Raw genomic sequence first — 23,768 nt, forward strand, 5'->3', positions numbered from 1 at the left:
TTATATGCTTACCGAATATACTCGAGTATAAGCCAATCCGAATATAAGCCGAGGCCCCTAATTTTACCATAAAAAACTGGGAAAACTTATTGACTCGAGTATAAGCCTGGGGGGTGGGGGGAAATGCAGCAGCTACTGGAAAATTTCAAAAATTAAAATGGTCAGAGTTTTTGGGTGCAGTAGGTGCTGGGAAAGGGGAGGGGGTGTTTTGGTTGTCTGTCTGCCCCTTCCCTGAGCTTGAGGACTGTTTTTTTTTCCCCCCACTTGGAATTCAGCCTGGCTGAATATAGGGTATCTGCGGTGCTCCTATTAACCCCTCCCTGATGGAACAGGAGCACTGCAGATACCCTGTATTCAGTAGACCAGGCACTTTCAGACACAGGGATACCTAATGTATATGTGTTTCACAGTCATTTTCTACTTTGATATGTATTCTAGGGTAAGGAGGGATTTAGAACTTTATTTTATTTTTTTATTCTATTTTCTTTAAAGCTTCTTTTTTCCCCCCTCTATTTTATGGGAGATTCTATACATTACTATTGCGACTGGTCATAGACCCCCCCCCCCAAAAAAAAAAATAAAAATAAAAAAATAAAACAAAAATAAAATATTTTTCTGCTTGACTCGAGTATAAGCCGAGGGGGGCCTTTTCAGCACAAAAACTGTGCTGAACAATTCGGCTTATACTCGAGTATATACGGTATGTGCTCACTGAACATTGACATACATTTGGCAAAGCTAAATAAGTCTTAAATATAATATACCCTCTCCGGCCACTTTATTAGATACACCTGTCCAACTGCTCGTTAACACTTAATTTCTAATCAGCCAATCACATGGCGGCAACTCAGTGCATTTAGGCATGTAGACATGGTCAAGACAATCTCCTGCAGTTCAAACCGAGCATCAGTATGGGGAAGAAAGGTGATTTGAGTGCCTTTGAACGTGGCATGGTTGTTGGTGCCAGAAGGGCGGGTCTGAGTATTTCAGAAACTGCTGATCTAATGGGATTTTCACGCACAACCATCTCTAGGGTTTACAGAGAATGGTCCGAAAAAGAAAAAACATCCAGTGAGCGGCAGGTCAACAACATGAAAGCATGGATCCATCCTGCCTTGTATCAACGGTTCAGGCTGGTGGTGGTGGTGTCATGGTGTGGGGAATATTTTCTTGGCACTCTTTGGGCCCCTTGGTACCAATTGAGCATCGTTGCAACGCCAAAGCCTACCTGAGTATTGTTGCTGACCATGTCCATCCCTTTATGACCACAATGTACCCAACATCTGATGGCTACTTTCAGCAGGATAATGCGCCATGTCATAAAGCTGGAATCATCTCAGACTGGTTTCTTGAACATGACAATGAGTTCACTGTACTCCAATGGCCTCCACAGTCACCAGATCTCAATCCAATAGAGCATCTTTGGGATGTGGAGGAACGGGAGATTCGCATCATGGATGTGCAGCCGACAAATCTGTGGCAACTGTGTGATGCCATCATGTCAATATGGACCAAAATCTCTGAGGAATGCTTCCAGCACCTTGTTGAATCTATGCCACGAAGAATTGAGGCAGTTCTGAAGGCAAAAGGGGGTCCAACCTGTTACTAGCATGGTGTACCTAATAAAGTGGCCAGTGAGTGTGTGTGTGTGTGTGTGTGTGTGTGTGTGTGTGTGTGTGTAGTGCGAAAAATTGCTTGGTAGTAGCAGAGTAAACCCAAACCGTCATAGGCAAGGACACAATATCTTGTGGAAAACCGCAAAATAAAACAAAAACCTTACCTTATGCAAAAAATGTCAAACAAAAACCCTGCTTGTCTGAGCACTAACTAAATAGAACACAACTAACTATACGTGCGTTTAATTCAGCCACACGAACAAAAAAAATCCCAAAATACCAATAGTTAGAACTATCAGTTCTCACCAGACTTTTAGTACTCCAGACAAAACCAGGCAACTCCACTCTCTCCCAGGATCTGCCCTGAACTGCACGTTCTGCAACCTTTTAAAGGCCATTAATGAGCCTAAGCTCTCACGGTATATGTGTAAATATAAGAGAGCTGTAATAGATCAACATTGGACCACATATTATTAATTTTACAATTTCCCAAGCTACTGTTTATTGCTTGGCTGGCTTGGTACTTTACCTACCACTCCAGGTTGATGTACACCAAGCACAATTTGCCTTGCTTACCTTTATAACTGCAATAACAGATTAGTCCAGTTTTCACAAATAGTCACTCAAGTGGGTTAGAAGTTGATGTATTGTGCTATGTCAGAGAGAATGCTCTGTGCTCAAATCTACAAATGAAAACAAAACTCTGAGCGGCACATAAAAAACAGAAGTGTGCTCTAACAGACAGAACTGTGCCTCAACAGATGAGGTGAACAGAGAAGGATAAGAATAAACTCTCACAATATACGTTACAAGTGGTCAAGATGTACTCTCACCTTCTAGGGTTGTGAATAATCACAACTACTATTGTAGCCTGCGAATATCAGCAATGGCATCGGTAGGTAGCAGGACACCAACTCGCCTTGGAATGTGGAATCCAGACGACAGACTGTAGATCTTCAGGTTTGGAGAGAAACCCCCCCCCCCCCCCCCAAAAAAAAAAAAAGGTTGAAAGTCTGTCCTTGTATGGTTATGTGAATGGGGCCTTATTGTGTTTTAATTAATGGCTATAAAACCACATAACCCAGCAGCTGGCTACACATAGCTTCCCCGGTGTCACACCTGATGCTCTGTGCTCATGGTGTATATATATGTGTGTATATATATTTATATATATATATATATATATATATATATATATATATATATATATATATATATATATATATATATATATATACACACACACCTATGTGCGGTTGCTGTGAATTTCATTACAGTGAAGCTGGGTGTGATCGCCTCTGCACATTCATTAGGAACTGAGTTAACTGGGGGTACTAGTCCCTGAACATGCGTTAGCAGTTGGACTGGTACTCGCAGCTTCAGTGCATATGGGCAGAAATAACCAGCAATGGAGTGTGGCATGACTTATATGGGCTTAGGATAACGCACCCTGTCAGGTCTATCAGTCAAGCCAAATTGGGGGAGAGATCTTAGTCATGGCCTTGACTCTAGCATGGTAATTGGCATACAAATCCTGATTCCTTCTTTTAAGGACATCCTTTAGAAACACTCTAATTCAGGATTTCACAAAGTTCTTTGAATTTCTTATAGCCTATAATAAAGCAGCACTGAAATAGATTGGTGTTGGCCAGCAGTTTAATGTTCTGCTTTCTAAATAAACTTGAAAGTACTTTCCCAGTTCGAAAGCGTAGACATGACCATTACCGTTTATTATATATGCAGCATGGAATATGGTTTTTAATGTCAGTAAATAAGGTGGTTTGTGCACCTTACACTTGGTTCACACCTGCTTCCAGGTTTCTGTTCATGGGGTCTGCTAAACTAATCTGCTTAAAAAAGCAGTTACCCGCAGACCCCATAGACTATAATTGGGTCTGCTGGGTTATCATTCAAAAAGGGTGAACAATGTGTGGAGAAAAGTGCTGCTTGCAGAGTGGGGAACAGAATCCCCATCGGAGACCCGGCGCAGGGGTGAATCTAGCCTTATTTAGTGATGGCTTGAGACTAGGATATGCTATCACTTTGATTGATCAGGGTCTGACCTCTGAGAACCCCATCAATCTTGAGAAACAAGAGGATGCAGTTCAGGTCTGTGTCTACTTATAAGTTTATCCTGCGTAGGGGAACCCAAAGTGTTGCTGTGCAGGGGAAACACAGCGAAGGTAACGCAGCACTAATATATTTGTATTAAAGATGACAAGAAAATGTATTACAGATAAATGACAATTAGAATTATGGTCTGCAAAGGGGAAAATACGTATATAATGCAAGTCATATAATGCTCAGATATTAGTATTATTCCTCATTTACACTCAAAACAGCTTATTCTATTAAGTAATATTAATGGGTTAACAGTACACCTATATACTATTAGCAGTGTTTTGAATGATTTCTGGGTTTCTGTGGGCGTCCCTGGCATCTCCTGCATTTGTTTATTTGGTGTTAGCTTCCTTCTATGTAGTTTCCTGTGTACCTTCCATACTGCCTCCCTGTCACTGCCCCCCCTTATCTCACTCTGTTACTCTCCCTGTCTCCCAATCTAAGCAATCCCACCCACTACTAGTGTCCACCCTCATGCTGTTTCATTTTTATCGTGGATCATTATTATTATTATTTATTATTATTACTATTTATATTGCACCATTAATTTCATGGTGCTTTACATTTACATGTTTGCTTTACATACATTACACAAAATATACAAACAGATATAACTCTAACAGTGACTGATTGGCACAGTGGGGCAGAGGGCCCTGCCCGCGTGGCCTTACAGTCTATGAGGGAAGGGGGGTAGAGACAGAAGGAGAGGGGGAGACTGTACAGATGGCGGTGCGGTGATAGTGTTATTGGAGGTTGTAGGCCTTCCTGAATAGGTGAGTCTTCAGGGCCTTCTTGAAGCCTGTGATTGTGGGGGTCAGTCTTATGTGTCTTGGTAAGGAGTTCTGGAGTATGGGGGATGCACGAGAGAAATCTTGGAGACAGTTGTGTGAGGAGCGGATGAGAGCAGAGCGGTGTAAGAGGTCTTTGAAGGATCTGACTAAGCCACTTCCACGATTCTATGGACTTTGGACTTCACTTTTTTTTATAAATATTGATGGACATTTCTAGTCCACCTTAGTTAGTCTTAAGGTTCATAAGGTATTGAGCAGCATAATGTCTTTCTTCTCACATGCTTTTTTTTCCAATGGGTATTTCCCTAAATGCTGTATTTATCTCTGTTGAAATCATACATGGTACAGTTGAAAATATGTTCATCAAGTTCATCCAGAGGCCTTATTTTATGCGTGAGATCTAAATTTACATGACCGAGGTACAAATTGGCCGTGACAAACATACATTTTTCACGATTATCTTGCAACCGTTTTCATGGATCCCCCATATAGTTGATCCTATGGAGAGATCTGCCAAAAATAGGACATGACTTGTGTTTTGTTTGTCATGTGCATAACCCACATTCACTTGCATTGAATTGAATGCTGCTGTGTGACTTCCATTATTCACTGCTGTGTGAATGTAGCCTTAGCCCTACCGTGCAGTATGGGAATGTCAGCTGTGTCAGTGAATGTATAGTTCACCTGGACCGTGTGCGACATTGCTGAGTGGGAATCCACTACCTGATTAATTAAATGGAAATCCCTACAAATCCTGTCTCATTATACCTGGAAGGGAACCAGTAAAACCAATGATTTAACATGCTCTTTCAGCTCAAGCGCTGTTATCAACTGCTCTCTGAGGAGAAAATTTTCTGGGCCCAAGTAATGTCGGGGATAAAAAAAAAAAAAAATCATCTTATTAAGAATTGAGGAATTTTGAGATGAGAAAACCAGAGTGACAGGATGTAAATCCACTCAGACTAAAACAACCACATGAAAATTCATCATAAATTGGAATTGTTTGAATAAAAGTGATAATCCCTGCTGGGTTTTATTGCTGGGATATTGGCATTGACTTTTGTCGTGGGATATATAAATTTGTCAGCAGCAAATCCTGTATTGATTGCAAGGGCTATTGCATAAATATATCTTGCTTGATGAATTGGATGCCTTTATTTTCACCAGAAAAATTCTCCAAATATTAACCCAATGACATCCTTCTTCCTTATTTGTCAATCTACAGTAGTCGGTTAGGATAATTTTAACGGACTTAAATATATCTTATACCATATGTCAGTAATCTCATATTTATGCTACACGTTAGACCTTAAAGGGGTTTCCTATTAAAGACATATAGGATATGGCATAAATGTCTTGATAGATTCAGATTTTATTTCTGGGGTCTGCAGCTATCGCTAAATGGGGCCACCTCAGCCTCTGTGCTCCACTACTTAGCTGCAATTTCACAAAGACTTTCAGATTTGGTTAGGCTGTACGGAGCTATGCTGTTTCTGTAATTCCCATTCATGTCTATGAGCGTTATGGAAACAGCGTAGCTCAGAACTATGCTGTTTCCATGTAACTCAATCGTAGTTGAAAGTTGTGGCTGGGTAAGTACTGGGAACTGGGTGGAAAATTTTAGAGAGAAATCAGACATTTCTGGCATATTCTGTGGATATACCATTAATGTCTGTCATGGAAAAATCCATTTAAATACATAAAAATACCATAAATTATTCTATTTAGGAGATAAAAATTTGTTGAATTTGTTTTTTTTACCAATGTTAGGATAGGTGACAAGTGCCTGATTGAAGTGAGTCTAATAATAATAATCATTTTTATTTATATAGCGCCAACATATTCCGCAGCGCTGTACAATTTGTAGGGTTCAAATACAGACAAAGATACATTACAAAGAAAATCATTTTACACAATGGGACTGAAGGCCCTGCTCGCAAGAGCTTACAATCTATGAGGTAGAGGGGGTGACGCAACTAGTTGCGTATTTTACCAGCTTTCTATACTTTTTCACTTTGTATGTTTTTTCCTACTTTTTTCACCTTATATTTTTTTTTAAAAAAACATGGATTAAAAGTTAAATTTTAGAAGCCGGGTTGTGGATACGTACTTCTTTCTTCACTATATATCAGAAAGTGTCCCTGGGGTGGTCACATGACCGCTCCAGGAATAATTATAATTAATATAGAGTAATTATAGAGGTTTTTTTTAATTGAAGTAAATTAGAAGGTAAACAGGGGGAGTTTAGTTTAGGGGTTAATTCTCAGCTCCGGTAGGAAAGTAGCATCAGGAGTCCGCACGGCACGGCTGTCGAGCCAGAGGAGGAGAGGAAGAACGCTCAGCTGATGGCGTAGATGACGGGGTAGTCCAACCAGTCTGGCAGAGTCAGATCAGGCAGGTCCAGGAAATGCGCCAGGGAAGGATCTTGGTCAGGAGAATGCAGAACAAACAGCGCCCCATTATGCCGTATCTGGAGATGAAAGGGGTGGCCCCATCTAGAAGTGGCTTCAGAGTCAAAGATAGCTTGCAAGATCGGTTTGAGGAGTCTACGCATCGCCAATGTTCGACGGGAGACGTCAGGGAGCAACTGCACAGGATTGTTCATGAAAGAGACAGGACCAAGTCGCCAGGCCGCCTGAAGTATGTACTCCATCTCCCGAAAAAATGGACTCTGCATAAGACGTCCCATGGCTCAGTGGAAGCCGTGCATTGAGGGCCCAGCACACTGTCCAGGTTAATCTCTGTATCCACGGGATGGGATAGGACTGTGTTAAGGATAGAAGAGATGGCAGTGCGGAGCTCAGCAGGAGGAACTGAATCAGGGATGCCTCTCAGCATGATATTGTTACGCTGGCTCCTGTTCTCCTGGTCATCTATCTGAAGGATGAAGTGGCGATTGAGAGCACGTTGGGAAGCCAGGGAGTGTTCCACAGCAATGAGGCATATCGATAGTTAGACCTGGCCCCCCTCCGCTGCTTCTTTTAGGTGGCACTACACTGACGTCACGATGCTAAAGAATGCCAGGACACTGTACAGCGTCCTAGCCTTCTTCAGCATAGGAAATGGCGCACTCTGGAGGTGACTGTGGAGGGCATCCAGGTCTGGAGCGTGGACATGTGAATAAAAAAGTATTGGCCACTACTCTGTGTTGGGGTGGAGAGATAACAGGGGGACAAATACTGTGGGTGGGCCAGAATTGCATAAAATATAAATATAACTTTGTTTTTTTTTTTAAACTAGAGTTATAACATTATGGATATTACTAGATGTTACACGCCACCCAAGTTAAGCTAGTTTTTTTTTTTTTTTTCTTTTTACGAATGTCACAACGTGTTTAAAAGGTTAGCCATCACTTTACTAGTGTATCCTACCGGCTGAATGCATTTACATGAACGATTAGAGAGATTGCCACCTGGAGAAGAGCGAGTCCAGTGCCAGGTAGATATGCCTTGGGCATATGCCGGGGGGTTGCTGACCCCTGCCCTATATTATAACCTGTATGTCACTTTTCTCTGCATTGATCTGAGTAAAGGGGATATTGTCACTCCTTGGGGAGAGACCACCATATAGGTGTGTGGAGACTTATTAAGCCTTTAGCACTCCACTTCGCAAGGGACCATGGGAAGAATATGCAAATCTGTCTTCCATGATGTAATTAGGAAGTCAGCTGCTGCCTCAGTGTTGCAAACCAGTAGAGGGCGCTCACTGGAATGTGCAAGCCTGTCTTCACTGATGTAATTAGGAAGACAGAATTTCAGTGAAATAACCCAATAAAGGCTGCTCCCTTTAGCATCATGCTCGACCTTCCAAGAGGCCTTTGTTTTGCAATGACGCTGGGATTATTATTAGTCTCTGAACCGAGGACGGCCGTTTCGATGTACTTGCAGCTCGTCAGCTCGATGTAGAGAGGACTATAACCTGGTAGAGGTGAGAGGCTTAGACAGGGTTAAGAGGATATTGTCACTCCTTGGGGAGAGACCACCATATAGGTGTGTGGAGACTTATTAAGCCTTATTAAGACTTATTGATCTGAGTACTGTGCCAGTGTGTACAATGGGGGCTACCAGCTAGGAAGATGTGGACATGTGTAAAGCAATACTGAATACGTTAGCATTATAGTTTTGGCAGATGTATACTTTTAATATTGTTGTACAGTGGAAACAGTTCTTATTGATTTTCTTCGTTAGTTGAAACCACTTAAATCTTGTTTTTCTTTTCGTACCATATAATTTGGGACTATTCTTACATGCTGGATCGTGCTGTAAACTTGCATGACCAACATTTCATTTGATAAACATGTTTGTATTCTTTATACAGCTAAGTGAGTTCTTATGCAAATGGGAGGTCATTAAAAAGCAGAAATTTCTATTCCCTAATAAAAAAAAATGATTTCTATTTTCTTTTGGTCGCCTGCAGCTTTACTAAGAATCAGTTGTTCTGCGCTAACACCACTAGGTGGCTCTGCAGCTTTAATTTGTCCTCAGTCCATGGTGCTAAACACGAGCAATGTTGTAAGGAGCCAAGTTACTTTCTCCAAGGGAATTTGCTGGTCATCTATTTACAGTAAAACTGTGCGGATCTGAAATGTGATGATTAGGAATTCTTGCTAATGTGATATTTGACTTAAACCGTCCCAAAATCAGATTAGCAACAAATTCTCAATGGTCCGTCCATGTCAGGGCGCAAATGCGTAAATAAAAAGCGCTAAAATGATTGGTCAGCAATGGAAAGATTGGTGGTCGTAAATGGTCCATTGTGTAAACCAGGAAAGCATATACTGTACAGTATTATCTTTTTATGTTGGTTATATGGTATTTGTATTCTTGTACACTATCTAGTGATAAACTTGTGAACATTTTTATACATACGGCCAACTGTCTTTATAGTGTTAATGGGTTTAGATCATCTGTAAGGTTAAATTCTTATTTGCGTTACCATGAATGATGACTGATTCAGGGAGAAGATGCTCCGTCTGCATCTGTCATTATATTAGTTTTTAACCCATTGTTCTGATCCTGTGACGAATCAGAACAAGGGACTGAAGCGAATTTAGCATTAAAGGAAACCTTTGTTATTGGAATTTTTATGGTTCGTACACAAGCTAGAAAATGATATGTATATGTCAGCAGTTCCTCTGAATTTTACAACATATTGTCTTTTATGCAAATTCTTACAAAATATACTGACTTAGGCATTTTCTTCTGGCATTCACTCAATTGGATTCCTGTTTGGTTTTTAAAAGATATTATTCTGGGGTTATTAAATAAAACTGTGACCACATAAAAGGAGAATAAATGCGGAACTTTAGTACTATAACAAACCAGTGATAAGGACGAATAACTACTCTATAACTAGAATTCTAGGATGTGAAACATTAAAACAGGGAACACTTGGGCTCCGTTCACATTGAGGAATTTGCAGCTGATATTGAGGTGGGTTCTGCATTCAGTTATTTTCTTTGGGAGGCAGTGGAGAGTGATTCTAAGGGCCAGTTCACACGGACACAGAGGGGGCGGATTATGGCACGGAATCCATGTCATAATCTGCCCCCTCACAATGGTGGTCTATGGAGACCGCTAGCGTTCTTTTTTCTGCTATCAGCATGTTGCCGTTAGCGGAAAAAAGAAGCGAGCTGCCCTTTCTTCAGTCACTCTTGGTGCCAAAATCCGCTACTCCGCTCCTCATGTGAATGGGGCCTAAGGGTCGAAATTTGAAGAGGAATCAGAGGTGTAAGACTGTATTCAAATTACATTGTGTGAACAGGACTGTAGTTTACATGTAAAAGATCAGGCTTATGTACACATTTTCTGCACAGATTTCAGTGTGGAAAGCCTGCACTGCATGCACTGTAATACATTAACATTACAATCAATGAGACATTCTATTGCTCTTGCATATGATGTGGATTTTTGTCCATGCAGAAACCTATTAAAATCCACAGCATGTCACTTTTATTTCTTTTTTTTCAGTATGGATTTAAAACAATATGGCTTCAAAATCTGCACAGAAATACACATGTACTTGTATGAAAATCCAATTGGTGTGGCTCTGCCTGCGTATATATGCAGATTCTCTGCATACACTCTCTTTATGGGCATGTACCATAAATGTCAATCGGGTGTATTCTGCTGAAGAAACTGCAATCTATATACTGTGTGTGTGTGTGTATATATATATATATATATATATATATATATATATATATATATATATATATAATATATTTCTATGATTTCTGTCATGTACTACCACTTATAATAGGTCTAATAATATTAAGAGGCAAATACATTTAAACAAATAAAAAATAAGTTAGATGGAAAAATAGTCTAGGGAATTCTCAAGTTTGACAGAAAACTATACATCTCTTTGGTTTAGTGAAATGTTCCGAAGCACTTTCTATCACTCTGAGAAGGAAGGAGGTGTAATGGTGGGTAATCTTAGCATATTTTACTCTGGGTCATTTCCATTTAGGAATTAAATAGTAAGAGGGTCTCCTTTGCCTGATCGGATTAGACTCCTTGTCTTTGAAGTGTGCTGGTTTAGAACCAGACATGTGAGTGAGTAGGTGTTTCCACCGAAATGTTAGTAATACGAGATCTGTGTCTCTTGAGCTCATTGTTGCCCAAATTGTCCGTCAATCCCCAACGCACTGAGAAACTGTCTTTTTATATGCTATAAAGGCTCCACGTTCTCCAAAGGAAAAGGAACAGGCACAGAAGGTCAGAATGGGAAGTGAAAACAAGAGGAAGTAGAAAACCAAGACGGTACAAAGGACAGGAAAGGGACTAGAAAACTGACTGGATTCCTTTTTACTTTCATTGAAGCCTTTGCCGAGAGGGAAATAGTGGGGAGCATGGCAACAAAGAGTGTGTTATATAGAGGGTTTTTTTCGTTTACAATGAAACATAACATATGTGTAAACCATACAGCCTTGTAACAGGAAACCTTATAATAAGACAGGACTGTACTTAACTTTTCCACAATTCTGCAAGAAACAGTTTTATTAGGTGCTAGGAAGAAAAAAATTATCAGCTGGGTCGTATGCTTGAAGGTTAATAGTTCTTATTGCCATGTTTTAAAGTCAGTCCTCTTACAAATCTTGGCTGCAATTTATCAATGGCTTCCAATAAAGCATGATGTTTAACTATTGCTTTTCAGTGGGCCATAAAGTGACCTTTTAGGTATGTTTTCTTTTTCCTTTACAAAACTACAAATCTATTAGTTAGGTCATCTGGTTTCAGGAAATGTTTAACAAGGCAATTCCACAAAAAGAGCTTAAAAATTCACTGAAAGCCTGTGTCTACTTTACATGAAGGTGATTTTATTGCAAAAATTCATTAACTTCTAGTGAATGTTCATCATTGGCTTTTAGTTTCTGTTCACATATTGCTTGGCCTTGGGGATCTTTTTTATGTTTTGTATTGATAAGATTGATTTCACGTTTTGGTTTCCAGAAAAGCCTCATGTAGGTTAGCCGGCAGCGGAGACGTGATCCACCTGTGCAGCTTGTCAGGTCGAGGAGTTTCGTAGAATGAGCAGTATCGCGCAGTACTGAATGTAACATATCTCTTATTGCAGTAACAGGCGAGCAATAAGTTGCGACAGTGGAGAACAAAGCTAGACAATATCAAAAGGTCAGAATCTAAAATGACCAAAGAGAAGCACATACTTGTGTTTGGGAGAGTAGAATTATTACAAGTATTAGTATGAGAAGATATGGTTTACATTCACTTCATCATAACATGAGACCTCTATTATTTGCATGTTACATACACAGTCAAAGTCACATTAATGTGAACACCTGTCAAAATCCAGAATAACCACCTGTTGCAGAGCGGACCGCTGAGAGACGTGCAGGAAGAGAGAGGATGTTGTGATGTGTTCATTGGGATGTTGAGCCATGATGACTCCAGTGCCGTGTCCAGCTGAGCTAGGTTGAGCATCCATGGCGCAAACATTCTGATCGAGGTGGTCCCACGGATTCTCGATTGGATCTGGGAAATTTACTGGCCAAGGGAGTACGGTAAACTCATCCTGGTGTTCCTTGAACCACGCGCATACACTGCGAGCTTTATGACACGTCGCATTGTCCTGCTGCTGGATGCCATCATCCTGAGGAAAAACATTTCGCATGTATGGGTGACCATGGTCCGCAAGGATAGATGCATACTTGTGTTGATCTATCCTGCCTTCCACAATGATGAGTGCACCCAGATGGCTGATGACACGTGCCTTCTGCAATTGGTTATTTAACGTTGACGTCAAAAGTAGGCGGTGCTCACATTAATATGACTGGACTGTGTATATATGTTCAAGAGCAAACCCTTGTGACGTGTAATGGCAAAAGTTTTTGTGCCCCCTGGAAAGTGTGGGCAGAGCAAACTGTGAATAGGTTTGAGCTATTGCATTAATGTTTCACACTGCTGTTCTCCTTTGTAAAAAGGAATATATCACCATTTTTTTTTTTAGCTGCAACAGGATACTGATGCAGTGCATTGGCATTCTATCACAGTATCCCGCTCCTGATTAGGCCTGAATGAATGGGCCTAAACAGGAGCATGTCTTGAGCCACGGACGTCACGGCTGACTGAGCCGCAGAATCCGTGGTAGGATAGGTCATATTGCTTCTTTTTTCCGCTACTAGCTAGTGGGAAAAAAAAGCGAGTGGCTCCCATTAAAGTCAATGGGAGTCATTTTTGCAGGCGGATTCTGAGACTGATTCCACGTCTAAATCCGCCAACAAAAAACTCTGTGTGAACATACCCTTAGTGACTCGAAAAAGGACGGTCGCATGCAGAAGCAAATAGTTTCAATATATAACAAGGAAAGATAAAACAGATGGGCATAGGAAAGGAGGAAAAAATTATATTAAAACTTTTAATAATGCATTAAAATCTATACCATGTAAAATATTAAACATACATAATGGAATAGGTAAAAAATGGATAGGGAGGTGTTTTTCGTGCCCCCTAATTCATATAATATCACCTTCCTTCCACTATAAACTGAGAAACTTAGTAATATAGTATTAAATAATTGTGTATCTCCCCACTTTATAAATTATAGTATGTATACTGATGAAAAGTCCCAGTGCCAAACAACTATTCTAAATAGTCAAGTACCGCAATTGTATGTTAATGGACAAAAGCTCATAACCTCTATATGAGAATCCTGTTCCGGCATCAGTCTCAGCTGTCACTGTCTCCACAAAATTCACAGTGAGATGAATGTCTGCCCAAAATGCATTTAGCTGCTATAAGGAAGTATTCTATCCGTAATGCTATACCACCCAACCTATGTTTCACTAAGTACTCTGCTGCTTCTAGGATATAGATATAGATATTATATATATATTTATTTAGCATCAAAGGTAGCAGTTTCCTGGACTTAACCTATCTGGTTATGTATGTTTTATATTTTACATGGTGTAGGTATTAATTCATTATTAAAAGTGAAGTTTTAATATAATTTCTACCTGCTTTCCTGTGTCCATCTGCTTTCTCCTTCCTTGTTATATGTAGAGGTTTTCTAGGGCTGCTCTGTGGAGTGAGAGGGAGTAGATCAACTGTGACATTGTCAGTAGTGGATGCAATGGTGAGTGTTATTTATAGAGATGTTATCTGTTGTAATTCTATCATTCTTGTCTGTGAAGTAAAGTGAGGTCTGTGAGGTGACTGACGCTGCAAAGACAATCCGTACAGAATTAGCAGGTGTCAGTCCATTAACTTAGTGACTAGAATGAAAATTGCAGGTCATAGTACTTTATATACATTTTTAGTATAGAATTTTTTTTTAAAGAATATAAGGACACAGAAAATCAATCACGATATAGTTCCAAACTGCCTCTGGAAGTCTTATCACAAGAACTGCGGCCAGGGTGTATATGTTTGTTAGAATTCGAGAGTCTTACAAGGCCAAGAAGCGTCAGCCTCCTTTCCTTTGAACTGCTTGTTGAGTCTTTTTAGAAGTCTGTAGGCTTCTATAGCCACAATAAAGAGGATGAGCTTCTACATTCATAAGTGAGATGTCAGGCGAGGTGTGGTGGTCCAGTGTTCATGTACATTTGGCCATATAGTGTAATATTTTTATTGTAATGTGTACTGATCCACTGTGCTGTTTGTGAACAGTGGAGAATTCTTTACATTGCAGACATGGCCTCTTTTCTTAGGCATCACTGGTTATTAAACAGATGTTCTTTGACAGATGTTAGAAAAAAACATTAAGAGAATAATGTGCTGAATAAGATGAGCTATACCGCCAATATAACTTGTTTTTTATGGTTGTTTTGGAAAGATCACAAAAATGAGCGCATTGTGGGTTATGTGGCCACTTTCCCAATTTATGTTCCAGAATTATATTTAGAAGCATAATTGATCCATAAACCAGTTGTCCAGCTGTAGAGCAATATTTGCAAAGTGCATTTATTTAATGCTAGTTACTGTTTTGCATATGAGTCCCTTCTATGTAGTTACAAAGGAAATTTTAGATCTAGAATATGTATGTATATGTGTGTCTCTCATGCTGCGTCCTACATGTTTAAAACAAATCAATACAAATTCAAAGTCAAATTTATTAAGGCTGGTGTATCATATGCCAGTCTTAATAAATGGTCGAATTCCAGAACGAAAATCCCTGCCATTTAGGAGCTGGCAAAGATTTCCATAGTAACCCATGCCAGGGGACTGACGTGTGTTATAATAGGGGTCAGGGCTTGAGGCAGACGTTGGGTACACCTCAATATCAGCCTACAACCCCCCCCCCTTCTATTTGCTTACAGAATAAAGGATATGGATATAGAAGACACTAAATATATCATCATTGCAAACAGAAGTGATGTAGAGTTCAGCAATGGTCAAAGCTCATGAATATCTGGCTGCCGTATTCTCCAACATCTGTTTAACTATGTGAGGTTGATTTTCCTATCACAGTAAAAAATAATACTGATACTGTCCAAGGGTCCATTAAGGCCACAGACCAACAGTAGCTAGCAGAAGACTTGAAGGTAATACACACTAGCTGAATGGCATGTCTCCTGAGGCCACGGCTACAGAAACTATACAGAATGAAGTAAGTGATTCCATCTGATCCGATGAAAATCAAAACAGGTTATATTTTCACTATATAAATATGTCAGATGTCAGTGACAAATCCAGCTGGCGGCTAGGAATAGTTCTGAAATGGACACATCTGGCTGTGAAATAGTATTTTTCATAGAAAGAAAGATTGATGCAACTGTAGTGTATTGAATAAGGGGAGAATTCTCATAGGTGCCTTTAGCTATCCTCCAAGGACTTTCCGCTTTCCTTCATTACTTAATCAGTTCTGGGTACAGTTTGACATAACTGGGTTGAAACTCCTGGGATAAGAAAATATGAAATATATATAAAATCTACGCACTATATGGAAAATCATAGATTTCAAGTGTTTCATTGAGTTCCATTGCCACTCATATATTAATCCAACCATCTTCTTATCAGATGAGCAGAAAGTGTTACTGCAGAAGGGTAACTGCTCAATATTAATGCCTACGAATTCAGAATAAGATGAAACTCCGTACACCCTTTATTCATCACATTTTCTGTGATAGATTTTCAATCTCATCTTGTCTATGAGTATAGCTGCTTTCCTTTTTGAGGCTAAGGCCCTAAGTAGCGAGCCCCAGCCAAAAAGTGATGTGGGAAAAAAACGCAGCGAAAAGGCATTGCAATTTCGCCCACAGCACTCTTCACAGAAAGTCCACAGAGTTTTCCTCTGCGGACTTTGCTTCAATTTTACCTATACGTAAAATGCCAGCGGTTCCAGACAGCACTGGGGTGTCCCCAATGCTGCAAAAGAACTCTCTCCAGCGCCGCCTCTTCTTCAGTAGCGTCATCTTCAGCCTCTTCTTCCAGCGGTGGCTTGTAACTTCTAAGGCCTCGGGCAGAGCAGACTGTGCATGCCCACAGGCCATGAGAAAATGGCCGCTTACAATACTGTGCAAGTGGCTATTTTCTCGTGGCCTGTGGGCATGCACAGTCTGCTCTTCCTAAGGCCTTAGAAATTGCAAGCCACTGCCGGAAGAAGAGGCTGAAGATAACGCTGCTGGAGAGAGTTCTCTCGCAACATTGGGGACGCCCCCAGTGCTGTATGAGTGCTGAGGCCCATCCCCAGTGCTTCGAGAGAGCTCATTTACATACCGACAAGAACCGGGATTGTAGGCAAACGGCGGTGCGGAGAAGACAACGAAAGGTAGGAGAAGTATAGCCTTTCTTAAAGTGGTTGTCCCATCACAAGGATCCTATCTATACTGCTAGTTTATGTGGATTTAAGACTTTTCCTAAATGCATTGCTTTATCAAAACTGCTTTGTTTGGCCGCTATTTTAATTTATTCACTTCATTGTTTACACTCCGTTTCTATGGCCCTTGGGATTATCTGCTCATTTGTCAAGTGATGTAGCTGCCTGCTTTCAGAGGGAGAGGGAGGGATGGGAGCAGCTCTGAGCAGTTTGTGTCTTTTAAGTAACGGAGCTTCTCAGATAGGTGATGTGAGAGCTTCGGGATTTCTGAGCTCAGATCAGTCGGTTTAATTGAATTTGGCTAATAAGGGCGGAGATAGGGAGTTTGTTACCTCTGTATGTAATGCAAGCTGACTCAAATCCAGCTCTGCTACATCAGCTTCACACTGTGGTAATTCATTTACATCCAATCCCATGCAAGTGAAACCCCGCCCACCTATGTGCCGGGAAAAGCAGGAAGTGAAGAGAGCACAACAGCCTGCAGGTTAGTGAGTAAGCATCATGGGAATACCCCTTTAAGGCTATTCCGACGTGGTACCTACAAAAAAAAATGTCTGACTGATAGGATCGCTTTAAAGTAACTTGGCTAAAGATTTCACAATAAATGCATAATTTTGTAGTTAAAATACTTTCCTTGCCTTTTAATCTTATTGGCATGATCACTCTGATTCTGGTCCCCTTTTCAACTTTAAAAAATGGCCAGTTGACCTCTTCAGGCACGTTCTGCAGGTGTTTTGTACACTAGTCTTGATTATCCTTGCGCTTTTAGAGAATACACCTAATTTATGATGAAGTACACACCTCCTCCAGTGGGCCCTGCAGGCTTAGATCCCAGGCACCATTTGTTCCAGAATACCGACATAAATCATGATATTGTATATGGGACTGATGACCCTGCCTATTCCAGGAAACTGTTGACAGCAGAGATGTAAATTGTGACATGTTTTGTCGCTTATGGTGTTTGCAATTGCATATGCAATCCTCTGACTTGTGACTTTCTAAAACCACAAGTTATATAGGTGATTAAAGGGGTTTCCGGGCAAAAAAAAAATTAAAAAAACCCCCAAAAAACAAAAAAGGTCTCTTTGTGCTTTTAATTAGTTAAGAAGTGCACCCAAATATCTTTAGCAGTTTTTTGGGTGATTTCTGGGTTTCTCTGGGAGCTCCTGGTATCCACTGCATTTGTTTATATGGGTAATTTCCTGCTGTCTTATCCTACAACTACCATGATGTATTGCTCTTCACTTAGACCTCCCTCTCACTTCCTTCCCCTCCCTTTCTCACACCAAGTCCCTGCTTTCATAGCTATCCTGTGGATTACTAACCCTACCTAACTAACTCAACCCACCCCATCATAATTACCTGTCTTCCCATCTGGACCTTCTGGGCTCGGAGATCCTTTTGTCTTTCTCCTTTTCTCATCTGCCAGGGCTTGTGCAATAGAGCTGGAGTTCTCTGACACTCCAACACATGCCGTCACTCCAGTTTTTTTGTTCAGGCGCCGGTAGAAGTGAAGAAAGTGATGTTTCGAACCCAGATGTACGTGTAGAGAAGTGGGAGAGAGATTATGTAGAGGCATAACAGGAGCAACTAGGATATATTCAGTATCTATGCTATTTGGATTTATTCCAGCAGTTAGTGCCCCTGTGGTAGAGGCTATGCTTGATATTTTAGGAGCTTTGGAATTTTAATATTGAGCTCCATCTTTGCATTGTCCTCATGCACTCTACTTGTTGTTCTTGTTGTTGAGCTAACAATATGAATATCTGAACTACTCCGCAAATATATCCGGTTGCGGCATTGTTAATACCCCCTAACCCTTGCAGTACTGGGTAGGGTGGTGCCTCTCATGTGGGTGTCGCCTTAACTGATGAGATATGGGTATATGTCTAGTTTTCACAATAAAAGTTGAGTTTTATATAATATTATTTATTTACTCAGGCCATTTCTTTCTTCAGTTTTGAGTATATATTTGACCTTTGTAGCATAGAATTAACTTATAAAATACCATCCATATTGTTAAAAAATGAAAATAAGAGTATTCCTCATCCCCAAAACAAAATTGTGCAATTTGTTAACTAAATTATTTTTTTCCCCAAAATTTTACAGTCTGCCCCTCAATAAAACGAGCACCTTATAGATGTCAACTGAAAAATAAAAAAAGTTACGGAATGTGGAACAACAAAACTTTAATGCATGTTTTTACAGTGCAAAAGTACAAAAACATGAAAAAATCTGTACAGACTTTACAGTGAACAAAGGCTGGATATTTCATAAAAATAAAAAAAATGTACCGGTAATGAAATACTAATAATTAATATTGTGTAAATAGCAATCAATACACTATGGTTTATTCCACAAATTAAAAAACAAACAACCTCTATGGAGTGATACACACCATCATGCTGACACTATGAACTCAGCTCTACATGTGTCTTTTTTAATTTACCCATGTACATTCTGGTACATTTTATTTTTGTGGGCAGATAGGCACATGCTTTTACCATCTGAAATACCATTAACTTCCAACCACTTGCATCTTCTAGGAGTGCATTGCAGTATTAACTCTTGCTAGCCCTAGCCCCCACCCCAGTTGTGCAACCATTCATTTACTGCCCTGTTAGGGTTGGTTCACACTGGCGCTTGTATTCCGTCAGCAAGGAGTCTGCATGGAGACCCCCCCCCCCCCCAGACGGAATACCAACGCTAATGCAAGCGCTGTGCAGTTAAGCACACAGAACCCATAGACTATAATGGGCTCCGTGTGCTTGCCGAGCACTGCCCGCACAATTCATTTGTGCGGGCAGTGCGCGGCAAGCACACGGAGCCCATTATAGTCTATGGGCTCCATGTGCTTTGCAAGCACATCGCTTACAATTGCGATTGCATTCCGTCCGGGGGAAGGGGGGAGTCTCCATGCGGACTCCTTGCAGACGGAATACAAGCGCCAGTGTGCACCAACCCTTACATTCTCGATAGGAGAGAGCAAAGAACTGTGAAAGTATAATCAGACAACAGTCAGCAGGGACCTATAGCAGAAGCAAGCAAGGTGGGTGGACAAGGAAGTCCACACCTTACAGCACCTGGTGGTCACTACAATGTCAATGCAATGAGAACAAAGAAGTATTTTTCCTCTTCATAAGTACTTCTGTCCTTGATCTTGAGCTTCATTTTTCATGATGATAGCACATGTTAATAACTTTCTGACTGTTTTAAGGCATGTTTCTTTTAATCAGAATACGACTTTAAAGGGGTTGGCCACTTTCAGAACATTATTGAGAAACAGATGTTATTATTTGTGCAATAAAAAGATATACAATTTTCCAATATACTTTCTGTATCAATTCCTCACAGTTTTCTAGATCTCCACTTGCTGTCATTCATTCTCAAGTAACAGAATGAATGACAGCAGGCAGAGATCTAGAAAACTGTGAAGAATTAATACAGAAAGTATATTGGAAAATTGTACAACTTTCTATTATACAAACCATAACATTTGTCTTTTAACCACTTCCGGACCGCCCATAGACTATAAACGTCCGGGAAGTGGTTGCCTAGTTCTGACAGGACGTACCGGTATGTCCAATCAGAACACAGCAGCTGCACGGAGATCGTGCAGCTGCTGAAGCTGGGAGCCGGCTGTAACTTCAGCCAGAGCTCCCAGAGTGAAGACAGGGAAGGCTTATTCCCTTCCCTGCCTTCTAAATCGCTGTGTATACAGCGCTGAATGAGCGCTGTATACACGGCTATGGGCGCCACCATTATGCGGCCGCCCTCTGACCCAGTGGTCACGTGATCCGCCGGGCTCAGTGTCTTACAAGAACTGCTGGGTCTTACAGGACCCAGATCAGGTCTGTAAAGGACAGTGTGCAGGAGGCTGGATTCCTCCTGCAACTGAGGCTAAATGTAGCAGCAAAGAAGAAAAATTTGTCTCAGCCCGTATTACAAAAATGATAAATGTCTCTTACTGTTAATGCAGGAGTAGTAGGTGCTTGTAGTCATCCGAATGCCCGGGACGTCATGTTCGGCACAGACACAATAGAAGCAACAAATTGAAGTAGTCTCAGCACGCCGGATGATACGTTTTCTTAAAAAAAAAATTTTTTTTCAAATTTTATTGTGGAGACATGCTCCAAGTTAAAAATATATATATATTGTTCTTGGAAAAGCAGTCGATGGATATGTCCTTGTGCAGACGGGACAGAAGGACGAATAAGCCTACGCGTTTCGGGGATATGACCCCTTAGTCATGGCTTAGTCTGCAAGTATGTGCTTATCATATATATATATACTAAAAGGTAAAGTTAAAAACAGGACCCCTCCCGTCTGCACTTGGACGGAAGTTTAAATCAAGACAAGATTATACAACAGGTGATAGAGCTATACAACCAAGGCAAATATACACCAGCAACTTAGCATAATGTAGAAACAAAAACAAAAGTTGTACATAGTCAATGTTAAGGTAAGTATGTGGATACAATCAATGAAAAATATATATTATTGCAAAAAACATCTTGTTTTCTTTGGAGTTTTTATATATCATTATATTATAAATCTATTAATATTAGTATAGTTCATGTTAAAGAGACTATCAATCCAGTTTTCTCTATATCATTTCTCTATATCATGTATAAAAAAGCTATATTTGAAAGTTTTAAAAAAGTCCTATTCACAAGTTGGACCCAATTCACACTGAGCACTAGGAAACAACCTCATAGGTGAATCAGCACATCATAGTACGCTCAGTGTGAATTGGGTCCAACTTGTGAATAGGACTTTTTTAAAACTTTCAAATATAGCTTTTTTATACATGATATAGAGAAATGATATAGAGAAAACTGGATTGATAGTCTCTTTAACATGAACTATACTAATATTAATAGATTTATAATATAATGATATATAAAAACTCCAAAGAAAACAAGATGTTTTTTGCAATAATATATATTTTTCATTGATTGTATCCACATACTTACCTTAACATTGACTATGTACAACTTTTGTTTTTGTTTCTACATTATGCTAAGTTGCTGGTGTATATTTGCCTTGGTTGTATAGCTCTATCACTTGTTGTATAATCTTGTCTTGATTTAAACCTCCGTCCAAGTGCAGACGGGAGGGGTCCTGTTTTTAACTTTACCTTTTAGTATATATATATGATAAGCACATACTTGCAGACTAAGCCATGACTAAGGGGTCATATCCCCGAAACGCGTAGGCTTATTCGTCCTTCTGTCCCGTCTGCACAAGGACATATCCATCGACTGCTTTTCCAAGAACAATATATATATATTTTTAACTTGGAGCATGTCTCCACAATAAAATTTGGAAATTTTTTTAAGAAAATGTATCATCCGGCGTGCTGAGACTACTTCAATTTGTTGCTAAATGTAGCAGCCCCAGTTATAGGGGAAATCAGCCTCCCTAACAAAAAAAAAAAAGTGATCAGATGTCCCCAAAGGTCTCTTATGACTTTATGGGGACACAATCTGAACAAAAAATAAAAATAAAATATAATAAACTTAAAAAAAAAAAAAAGTAAATAAAAAAAATACGCTAATAAAACGCCGTTATTAAAGGTTATAGCCCCACCCCCGACAACACAGCAAAATAAAAATTACCGTAACAGAGAGGAAAAACTATTTTAGGGTGCATGCACACTGAGTAACGCCGGGCGTGTATCACAGCCGTACACGCCGGCATTACAGCAGACTGCCGAACACTTCCCATTCACTTCAATGGGAGCGCTCGTAACAGCGGCGTTTACGAGCGCTCCCATTGAAGTGAATGGGAAGTGTTCGGCAGCCCTGCTGTAACGCCGGCGTGTACGGCTCTCATACACGCCCGGCGTTACGTAGTGTGCATGCACCCTTATAAAGTTTTTCAGTAGCACTTTGTGTTATTAAATAAAAAAATAAATCAATAAAGTGAAAACCAGACACAATTTCCCTCCTATTATGTTTATATTTTCCTGGCTATAAAATAAATTAAAACACGTTCAAAAATAAAAACAATATAAAAATAAAGCCCTATGTGTCCCTGAAAAAAGATGCAAAAATTAGTTGAATGAGACATACAAGAAAAATGTTACAGCCCTTAAAACCGCATATACAAAATAACCCATAAGTGTGTCTGGTCCTGGACCACAAATTGGCCTGGTACTGAAGTGGTTAATATTGGTCTGAAAGTGGCCAAACTCTTTATTATATCTAAAAAGTTAAAAATCTGATCAAAGACACCAGCAATCGCATAACTTTTTTTTCAATATTTATGAAGTATAAATATTTTAATTTATTTGGGAATAGTCTAGAGTGCTGGCAGATAATTATATATATCCTTACTTATGATGGGTTGAGATCAGTTAGCACACTTGACCCCACCCAATAGTTGGTCTGAACTACCATAAACATTGTCTTTTGTAGAAATACATTAGTCTCACAAAAACAATCTCTTTGATAACTATATGGATGGTAAAATGAATAAGGTAAAAGGTGCAAAATTGCAAGGAAAAAAAAAGGGCCCTTAAAGGGGTTGGCCACTTTCAAACCAATACTGACACACAAATGTACAATAAAAGGATATACAATTTTCCAATATACTTTCTGTATCAATTCCTCACGGTTTTCTAGATTTCGGCTTGCTGTCATTCATTCTGTTACTTCTAGTGGATAAAAGTCTGACCATGGTCATGTGATTTACGGTCCATGGTCATGTGATTTATGGTCCATGGTCATGTGATTTATGGTCCATGGTCATGTGATGAGTTCACAGCTGAGATTACCAGGCAGCTGTCTGATTATTGTGCTGTGACTGTAAGAGCAGCACCTGTGTGCTCATCACATGACCATGGACCGTAAATCACATGACCATGGTCAGACTTTTATCCACTAGAAGTAACAAATCTAGAAAACCGTGAGGAATTGATACAGAAAGTATATTGGAAAATTGTATATCTTTTCATTGT

The 23,768-nt window shown here is 40.0% G+C and overlaps 1 protein-coding gene across 2 annotated transcripts in view; it reads left to right on the forward strand.

The window, feature by feature from the left end:
• Window positions 1–23,768, forward strand: part of BBS9 (Bardet-Biedl syndrome 9) — a 273,973-nt gene that overhangs the window by 17,752 nt on the left and 232,453 nt on the right. The gene's annotated exons all lie outside the window — the stretch shown is intronic.

Source organism: Leptodactylus fuscus, chromosome 4 (assembly GCF_031893055.1).
Source record: "Leptodactylus fuscus isolate aLepFus1 chromosome 4, aLepFus1.hap2, whole genome shotgun sequence".
NCBI lineage: Eukaryota > Metazoa > Chordata > Amphibia > Anura > Leptodactylidae > Leptodactylus > Leptodactylus fuscus.